General features: G+C 48.1%; 1 long non-coding RNA gene across 1 annotated transcript; it reads right to left on the bottom strand.

The window, feature by feature from the left end:
- Positions 1-720: 720 nt before the first annotated feature.
- On the bottom strand, positions 721-3,662 carry LOC125555905. The gene is made up of 2 exons (XR_007304949.1): positions 2,975-3,662; positions 721-2,655 (listed from the first exon to the last, which is right to left on the bottom strand). It is a non-coding gene; the product is annotated as an uncharacterized LOC125555905 (long non-coding RNA).
- Positions 3,663-10,910: the final 7,248 nt, after the last annotated feature.

Genomic DNA, 10,910 nt, shown 5'->3' with positions numbered 1-10,910 from the left:
GCGGTTAGATGAAACACGCTCATATTCGTGAGTCTGATGATAATTTCCCTGCAAAACATTGGCGTTAGGGTGACCTTGTGAGATCCTCTATCTGTATGAAGCCTTTGGGCCATATGAAGCCTTTGGTCTGGGGTTTGTCTTCTTCCCTGGTGGTGTCATGATGACATTCACAGGAAGCTTCTCAAGACAACTTTTAGGCACCTAGATCTTCTTCAAACGTGGCCGATTCCTGCAGCTAGTACCAACAAACCTGGCAAACACTTCACCATTCTGATTCTTAAACAGCTTATAATTGGCGTCAAATGACTCATCAATGATAATGGGATTAGCACAAGTGAAGCCAGATAAGGTGGATGGGTCCACTGAAGGGCCCTTTGCAGCAACCCATGTGGTTTTGGCGTATTGCTCAGGCTTCCAGTAAGAACCATCAACATTCATTTTTCCTCTCGAAACCAAAACCCTCTTTCCTAGGGTTTCGGTTCAGAATCTGTTTCTTGAGAACATCACATAATGCGTAATGCCCTTTGAGGATTTTGTGCATACCAGTTTCAAGCAATGTCTTCAACCTAGCATTTTCATCAGCAATAGTAGTGGTATCCTCAGAAGAGGGGTTAGTTACCACATTAGCAGTGTGGCACCCCGGCTCAGAGAAACCGGAACGCCCCGTATTCCAGCCCAGACATCGAGGAGAAGTCTTCTGGAATATGGCACTGCTTAGCATAGAACAAATCAGCTCTTTATTACAATCTATATGGGTACAAGGGGGTTACATCGGCACAGCGAAACTACGCGTGCCACGGTTGCTCCATGCAAGCAGCAGAACAACACGAAGCAGCGGACAGACTACTGGTAGCGGAACAACGACGACGGTGGTGAACTCCGCTCTGCAGGGACTCTGGCTGGAAAGCTTATCCTAGCTCGCAAACAAGGGATCCACGGCAAACAAACAATCAAATCCGGCATGACCTGCAAACTGGCATGACACGCCAGGTCAGTACATTGAGTGTACTTGCAAGCTCACAACAACCAAAGCAATCAAGACAGACAATAGCATGGCAATTACCGGTTAACAAGGATTAACATGATATCATCTGAACAACATGGCATGAACAACATGATACCAAAAGCACAACATAAGCATGGCACGAACATATAAACATGATGTTACTAACATGCAACATGATAACACTATCATGCATCAAATTACTCTACTCGGGGTTACCTCGTAACCATCATCTGCATCACTTACCATCCTCGGACATCACACGATCATCTCAGGATCAAGTCGATATTGGTATAAACAATACCGTATTAATCAATACATGACCACAAGGAGCTTGACCTTTACCCGTGATTCTCGCATAACATCACAAATATCCACAACGCGGTATCCTCGATACCACGGTGATCCTCTCATGATCACATAAATATCAACCAACTTCTTTCATCATCGAACCGGGGTTGTTATTAATCATATTATTATTACTGTTGACCCATAGTGTGACCGACTACGAACTGGGCCCATATCCACAGGCGCGGCTATCGATAGATTTAATAAACACTCTCCAGAGGTTAGCACACTATACCCACACCACGGAACCCATGGCCTTGCACTCCCATTCGCGTGGACCAACGACATTCCGACAAAACCGATCTACTGCCATGACACTCTCCCGGACACTCCGGCCAACTCCCCTTTGGGCTAAGTCATGGGTGTCCCCGTGCCTACCAAAGGCACCAACGGCCACCGTCGTGGCAAAAACAATAAATGGTCCAAAACAGGGAGATGTGCACAGTGTACATAACCAAACTCGGGCTCACAAGGCTTATGCCGTCCTACCTGGCCAAGGTAGCGCCCGCGCATAACCTTCCCTCATTGGAGGCACCGGCGAGAGGCACAACAATAGACCCAGTTAGGACCCCCCATAAGGCAAGTGTGGTTGCACCGGTAAGCTCGATTTGGTGGCACCATGACTCAGCCAACAGTTGTTCAAGTTCATTATTATCCGGTTAAACTTGAATGCATATGCTGAGCCATGCTAAAAATAACATGATGCAACTATAATGCATGAACATGATATCAACATGAGCATGGGGGTGCATAATAATCAACGAGCATAACAATAACATTTAACCATTTATCTAGATGAGCATGGCATACTGACGAGCATGAAAATCACAACTAGAACACTACTCATATCATAACATGAACACTAGCATCAACAATAAGTACCATGCAATAACATAATGATAAAACTACCATGCAAGCATTTAACCCACTGGATGTAAAGGAACATGCATAACAACGGTACTCGGTAACCGATGTTAGTCATGCACCAAAGAACATGACCAACCCAACATGTACTACTATCAAGCATGACCAATATAAAAGTAATACTATCAGGTAGAACATGATAACAGAGTGCAAGAAAACATATCATGACGGTAACCAGCGGTCCATAAGCATAACCGAAATAACGACAACCATATCAAAACAAATAGACATTTATTAAATATTCAAGTTGAAAACCATGGCTACTGCATGGCCATCATGCAAATGGGTGTTGTGGCTTGCCTGGGGTGAAGAAGGCTCCGGGAAGATGTGCGGTGAAGTCGCGGAAAGAATCACCGGAAAGGGTTCTCTCTCGAAGGGGGCTGATTAGGGGCAAGGGAAAAATGGTCATTTCCAGTATGTCAAACCATAGTGAAAATGATGGAAACGGAACAGACTTGACGAGACGAAGAAGTGAGCGCTGGAATCAACTCAATCGGGATCTTGGTTGAAAAAATACGACAGTTCGTTCCTTAGCAGAAAAACAAATAAAAGAATATGCTTTTCTGTTGCTAACGGGTGAACGTTCACAAACTAGAGGATTTGGCCGGTGGCTGAAAAGGAGAAAATGCATTCTCAGGAATACGCCTTCAGAGAGGAGTAAGCGTAGAGTAGACTGAAGAAGCATAAAAGTATGCTTACACAACGAGAAAGTGCGTTTTCTGAAAGCCGTGTCCACTTATCCCAGTCAGCAGTGGCGGGGCCGGCTCCTGGGAGGCTGACTGGTGGGGTCACGTGAGGTGGGGCTCGCCTGGCCCGGCCTTCGTCTTCATGCTCGCGCCCGCCCGCGATGTAGTGGACGGCCGCGCGTGCCGGCAGCGACCCCCGGTGGCACGGGCCATCTCAGGCGAGGATCCGGGCATCGTTGGACTCAGGGAGATGGGCCGCTCCCGCCTGGAGGGCTCGTTCCCGCCGGGAAGCAATGGAGGGAGCAAAGCTCCGACTCCCACGGCGGACGCCGGCGGTCGAAGATGGACAAGGGGCTCGGGTGCTTCGGCGGTCGAGGAAAGAAGCTGGGAGAGTCCGCCGGAGTATAGTGGAGCTCATGGAGGTGGACGGTGTGAGAGGGGAGCGCTGGCTTGAGCGAATTTAGGAGGGGGATGCCAGCGACCGTGGCGGAGGGCTAGGAGTGTCCCCGAGCTCGGGCGAGTGGTTAGGCGGGGTCCTGGGAGCAAGGTGGAGCTGATGACGTGCTCGGGAGCCGTGGGGAGGGGCTATATATAGTCGTGCAAGGCGGTTGGGTGAGCACGGCCGCGTTACACGTCACCGGAGCCGTGGACGCGTGGGCACACGAGCTTGCTCGACGGTAGGTGACGTAGGGGAGCAGAGGGCCTGCAGTACGGGGCACAAGAGGTCGAGGGGCACGGGGGAGAAGAAACAAAGGAGGAAGAAGACGAATGCCCACGGGCACGCACTGTTCGGCGACGGGGACGGCTCGCCCGAGAAGAAAACGGAGGGGGCAAGGGCTCTAGAGGGACAGCGATGGCACGGGGAAGGCGCTAGACATGGCCAGGCAATGAGGGGACGAGTGCACAGACGAGGAGAAGCGGCCGAACGCCATAAATACGCTGTCGGCTACAGCTCAACCGTGGGCGCGCGGCGACGAGCGCCAACGAGGAGGCTTCGGGAGGGGGAGAGAGGTCCAGGGGGATGGTGATGACGCGGGAAACATGCTGGATAGGTTCACGCGCGCGAAGATGACGAGAGGAGGAGGTGCCCGAAGCAAACGACGCTTAGCTCGCGTCTATGGTATACCTGGCCAAACGGGCTGGTCTTGTCGGCCCGACACGATGGCCCGCGTACCAGGCCCGTCACGAACCGACATGGCATGTGACTTAGTGGGTCGTGCCTGGCACGTGGCCTGGCTAGGGCCGTGCCTAGGCTGCCTTGCCTGGCACGCGTGCCAGCCTGGCACGGCACGACTAGCGAGCGGGGACAAGCGCCTCGTACGATCGACATGCAAGACTAACGAACGAGGGATTTTGTCTAAAAAAGGACTAGCGAGCGGTGGGAGGAGCGCCTTGTATGATCAATCGATTAAAAAAATCATGCGCTAATGCCCTACTGCTACGAGACAACGAGCATCCTCATCCGTGCGCGAACGACGCTGCTGCGATCGTGCCTCCTCGCGTGCCCAATCAGGCCAGGTGCACCTACTCAGGCCGTGCCTGGGCCTGAGAGGCCAGCACGCGTGCCAGCCCGGCACGGCCCGAGTACTTACTGTGCCTGGCCGGGCCATGCCGTGCCCAGCCCATTTAACCCAGGTCGGGTCGTGCCATGCCGGGCCGGCCCATTTGGCCAGGTTTGGTCCATGGCGTGCCAAGGCGGTGGTCACCGGGTGAGCTGGCGCAAGAGGTTGCACCCGAGTCAGCCGACCATGTCCGCACGATAGGTCACATCAAGGAGAAAGCCAAGAGGGAAAGAAATGAGCACATGGGCTTAATTGGTGAATATGGCTTGCAGTGTTTCAGTCACACATCAAGGTGTTTGTTGTTTGGTGTGACTCACATGCTTGGCATTCACGGCTGAGCTTTGACTGGGGTTTATCACTCACTAAGGTGACTAAGATGGCATGGTTTGAGCTCAAGAGGAGGAGTTTATCTAGTACTTGCTGTACAAACCACCAGATTGGATAGAAATACAAACTATGAAGTATCACTCACATGAAGAATCCACTTGAGCTGAAAATGCACATGGCAGGATGATTTGGGCATATGAAGGTGACATAAAAATTTCAGACCATTTGGACAAGCCAAGGTGGTACTTCCTTCATAATGGTCCTCTCTAAACAGGAACTTGAGAAAATTCATGAGGGAAAATGACTATATGAAATGAACCCAAATTTTGTGGAGATAGTTTAAATGGGTAGGATAAGGCCTAGGAAAATTTTCAGCCATAATGGAGAAAATATAAAATATACTTGCTTCACTAACTGAAAATTTGGACAGAAACAAGGATTTGATGCTCAGCTCACATGGATGCATTGCATGAGCTCAAATCTTGAGGAGGGCTTTGATTTGATGCTATGAAGGACCATGCAAAATTTCAACTCAATTTGGTTAACCTAGCTAGCACTTCCTTCACAACCAATTCCCTTAGACAGGAACTTTGAAAAATTTCTCAGGAATATTTGCTAGGCAAATTAAGTTGAATTTTAGCATGAGGCAATTATTTGGACATGAAAATATGTCCAAGAAGTTTGAGGTCAATTGGGAAAAGGAAAATAGCACTTGCTTCACAAAGTGCTATTTATGGCAGAATAGGAAAATAATTATTGGTGGAATATTTTTGAACATGGCAATGAATGGTTTTCCCATATTTTAGGAAGATATGACCCGAACAATTTGTGAGAATTATTTGGGATTTTTAGGAGTGATGGAAATATAGGTTGCTTCACAACCGAGGGCAGACAAGGTTATTCCTTTAATAGAAAAAGGAATATTCCCTAGCAAAAGAATATTGGGGTTTTGTCCAAGATGGAAATGGCAAGGTTTTGGGAAGGGTTTGAGGATGACAAGCCACTCTGGAAAGAAAGAAGGGGTCATCTTCTTCAGTTTCCAGACCACAAAGCCACGGAAAAAGAAAATTCAAGCAAAACCCTCAGAAAATCAAAAGAAAAAGAAAAGGACCAAAAATCAGGCTGTGGCAAGCAGTTGGAGATATTGCAACATCAGAGGCAACAGAAAATTCTGCAATAGAGATAGCATTGTCACGCTCAAGGCATTTCAAACAAGGTGACACAAAATCTTTCTGAGAGGCAATAGAACTGATCCCTCGAGCGCGCTTACCAGGCTGCAGCGGTCGAAGACCCCGACAACAGAGGCACCTCGCACCCTCCTGAGGCCAACCCCAAGAAGAAGAAGCAGCTACTCCGCCAAGGACCTCAGGAGGGCGGCGTCTCTAGTAGCACGACCTCAGGACCCGCGCCCATAGATGGGGCGCCTCCTTCCCTCGCATAGGAAGGCCGCGGCTGGGCTCGGGGGCTCTTTTTTGGAGGGCCTCAGACCTAGCCGTCGTCACGAGGGAGGTGCTCGGGCACCATGTGGAGGTGTGCTTCGCCGCATGTTTCCCTCAGGAGGGCACGAGGCGTGGAGCACCTTGTGCTCAGGAATTCATCACCAAGGCAATCCAGGAGCTTCAAGAAGCAGGGACCATGCGTGGTGGCCGTCGCCCACCATCCAGCGCAGCTCTCCACCCTATCGAGGGCGGCGGGCTGCACGTCTATGTCGACATTCCAGTGCTCAACAGGGCCATGTCTCAGCGATGATTCTAGCCTTCACACGTTGGACGGTGCGAGGGTCCACCTCATAGCTATGTTCGCATGCCTCTCGGCCTACCGAACACGGTTGTCACCTTCCAGCGCCACCTGCGGAGCATTCTGGCGGCTCAAGAGGCCAGGCATCACGCCGTCCTGGAGGAGATCACGATCGTTCTTTAGGAGCCACCTGGGCCTACGGAGCCCCCTGAGGCTCAGGACCCTGGTGGCTCGTGAGGGGCAACCTCTCCAGGATGCTTCTTCAGCTGCCCCGACACCAGTCTAGCATGGTATCAGGTGACTCTTTCCAGTTCATTCAGTAAGGGGTGCCCATCGGGCAACATTATCTGTTGGGGAACGTAGTAATTTCAAAAAAATTCCTACACACACGCAAGATCATGGTGATGTATAGCAACAAGAGGGGAGAGTGTTGTCTACGTACCCTCGTAGACCGACAGCGGAAGCGTTATGACAACGCGGTTGATGTAGTCGTACGTCTTCACGGCCCGACCGATCAAGCACCAAAACTACGGCACCTCCGAGTTCTAGCACACGTTCAGCTCGATGACGATCCCCGGACTCTGATCCAGCAAAGTGTCGGGGAAGAGTTCCGTCAGCACGACGGCGTGGTGACGATCTTGATGTTCTACTGTCGCAGGGCTTCGCCTAAGCACCACTACAATATTATCGAGGACTATGGTGGAGGGGGGCACCGCACACGTCTAAGAGAAAGATCTTGAAGATCAACTTGTGTGTCTAGAGGTGCCCCCTTCCCCCGTATATAAAGGAGCAAGGGGGGGTGCGGCCGGCCCTAGGAGGAGGCGCGCAGGAGGAGTCCTACTCCTACCGGGAGTAGGACTCCCCCCTTTTCCCTAGTTGGATTAGGACTTTGGGGGGAAGGAGGAGAGGGAAGAAAGGAAAGGGGGGGGGCGCCCCCCTCCTTGTCCAATTCGGACTTGGGGGGGAAGGGGCGCGCGGCAGCCCCTAGGCCTCCTCTCCTCTTCCTCCACTAGGCCCATTAGGTTACTGGGGGGTTCCGGTAACCTCTCAGTACTCCGGTAAAATGCCGATTTCACCCGGAACACTTCCGATGTCCAAACATAGGCTTCCAATATATCAATCTTTATGTCTCGATCATTTCGAGACTCCTCGTCATGTCCGTGATCACATCCGGGACTCCGAAAAAACTTCGGTACATCAAAATATATAAACTCATAATGAAACTGTCATCGTAACGTTAAGCGTGCGGACCCTACGGGTTCGAGAACAATATAGACATGACCGAGACATGTCTCCGGTCAATAACCAATAGAGGAACCTGGATGCTCGTATTGGCTCCTACATATTCTACGAAGATCTTTATCGGTCAGACCGCATAACAACATACGTTGTTCCCTTTGTCATCGGTATGTTACTTGCCCGAGATTCGATCGTCGGTATCTCAATACCTAGTTCAATCTCGTTACCGACAAGTCTCTTTACTCGTTTCGTAATACATCATCTCGCAACTAACTCATTAGTTGCAATGCTTGCAAGGCTTATGTGATGTGCATTACCGAGAGGGCCCAGAGATACCTCTCCGATAATCGGAGTGACAAATCCTAATCTCGAAATACGCCAACCCAACATGTACCTTTGGAGACACCTGTAGAGCTCCTTTATAATCACCCAGTTACGTTGTGACGTTTGGTAGCACACAAAGTGTTCCTCCAACAAACGGGAGTTGCATAATCTCATAGTCATAGGAACATGTATAAGTCATGAAGAAAGCAATAGCAACATACTAAACGATCGGGTGCTAAGCTAATGGAATGGGTCATGTCAATCACATCATTCTCCTAATGATGTGATCCTGTTAATCAAATGACAAGACATGTATATGGTTAGGAAACATAACCATCTTTGATTAACGAGCTAGTCAAGTAGAGGCACACTAGTGACGTTTAGTTTGTCTATGTATTCACACAAGTATTATGTTTCCGGATAATACAATTCTAGCATGAATAATAAACATTTATCATGATATAAGGAAATAAATAATAACTTTATTATTGCCTCTAGGGCATATTTCCTTTAGTCTCCCACTTGCACTAGAGTCAATAATCTAGATTACACAGTAATGATTCTAACACCCATGGAGCTTTGGTGCTGATCATGTTTTGCTAGTGGAAGAGGCTTAGTCAACGGGTCTGCTATATTCAGATCCGTATGTATCTTGCAAATCTCTATGTCTCCCACCTGGACTAGATCCCGGATGGAATTGAAGCGTCTCTTGATGTGCTTGGTTCTCTTGTGAAATCTGGATTCCTTTGCCAAGGCAATTGCACCAGTATTGTCACAAAAGATTTTCATTGGACCCGATGCACTAGGTATGACACCTAGATCGGATATGAACTCCTTCATCCAGACTCCTTCGTTTGCTGCTTCCGAAGCAGCTATGTACTCTGCTTCACATGTAGATCCTGCCACAATGCTTTGTTTAGAACTGCACCAACTGACAACTCCACCGTTTAATGTAAACACGTATCCGGTTTGTGATTTAGAATCGTCCGGATCATTGTCAAAGCTTGCATCAACGTAACCATTTACGATGAGCTCTTTGTCACCTCCATATACGAGAAACATATCCTTAGTCCTTTTCAGGTATTTCAGGATGTTCTTGACCGCTGTCCAGTGATCCACTCCTGGATTACTTTGGTACCTCCCTGCTAGACTTATAGCAAGACATACATTAGGTCTGGTACACAACATTGCATACATGATAGAGCCTATGGCTGAAGCATAGGGAACATCTTTCATTTTCTCTCTATCTTCTGCAGTGGTCGGGCATTGAGTCTTAATCAATTTCACGCCTTGTAATACAGGCAAGAATCCTTTCTTTGCTTGATCCATTTTGAACTTCTTCAAAACTTTGTCAAGGTATGTGCTTTGTGAAAGTCCAATTAAGCGTCTTGATCTATCTCTATAGATCTTAATGCCCAATATGTAAGCAGCTTCACCGAGGTCTTTCATTGAAAAACTCTTATTCAAGTATCCCTTTATGCTATCCAGAAATTCTATATCATTTCTGATTAGTAATATGTCATCTACATATAATATCAGAAATGCTACAGAGCTCCCACTCACTTTCTTGTAAATACAGGCTTCTCCAAAAGTCTGTACAAAACCAAATGCTTTGATCACATTATCAAAGCGTTTATTCCAACTCCGAGAGGCTTGCACCAGTCCATAAATTGATCGCTAGAGCTTGCACACTTTGTTAGCTCCCTTTGGATCGACAAAACCTTCTGGTTGCATCATATACAACTCTTCTTCCAGAAATCCATTCAGGAATGCAGTTTTGACATCCATCTGCCAAATTTCATAATCATAAAATGCGGCAATTGCTAACATGATTCGGACAGACTTAAGCATCGCTATGGGTGAGATGGTCTCATCGTAGTCAATCCCTTGAACTTGTCGAAAACCTTTTGCGACAAGTTGAGCTATGTAGACAGTAACATTACCGTCAGCGTCAGTCTTCTTCTTGAAGATCCATTTATTCTCAATTGCCTGCCGATCATTAGGCAAGTCAACCAAAGTCCACACTTTGTTCTCATACATGGATCCCATCTCAGATTTCATGGCTTCAAGCCATTTTGCGGAATCTGGGCTCACCATCGCTTCTCCATAGTTCGTAGGTTCATCATGATCTAGTAGCATGACTTCTAGAATAGGATTACCGTACCACTCTGGTGCGTATCTTACTCTGGTTGATCTACGAGGTTCAGTAGTATCTTGTTCTAAAGTTTCATGATCATCATCATTAGCTTCCTCACTAATTGGTGTAGGTGTCACAGAAACTGATTTCTGTGATGTACTACTTTCCAATAAGGGAGCAGGTACAATTACCTCATCAAGTTCTACTTTCCTCCCACTCACTTCTTTCGAGAGAAACTCCTTCTCTAGAAAATTTCCGAATTTAGCAACAAAAGTCTTGCCTTCGGATCTGTGATAGAAGGTGTATCCAATAGTTTCCTTTGGATATCCTATGAAGACACATTTATCCGATTTGGGTTCGAGCTTATCAGGTTGAAGCTTTTTCACATAAGCATCGCAGCCCCAAACTTTCAGAAACGACAACTTTGGTTTCTTGCCAAACCACAGTTCATAAGGCGTCGTCTCAACGGATTTTGATGGTGCCCTATTTAACGTGAATGCGGCCGTCTCTAAAGCATAACCCCAAAACGATAGCGGTAAATCAGTAAGAGACATCATAGATCGCACCATATCTAGTAAAGTACGATTATGATGTTTGGACACACCATTACGCTGTGGTGTTCC

Source organism: Triticum urartu, chromosome 5, assembly GCF_003073215.2.
Source record: "Triticum urartu cultivar G1812 chromosome 5, Tu2.1, whole genome shotgun sequence".
Taxonomy (NCBI): Eukaryota; Viridiplantae; Streptophyta; class Magnoliopsida; order Poales; family Poaceae; genus Triticum; species Triticum urartu.
Note: the sequence above shows the minus strand (reverse complement) of the source record. Positions and strands in the feature narration are given on the sequence as shown.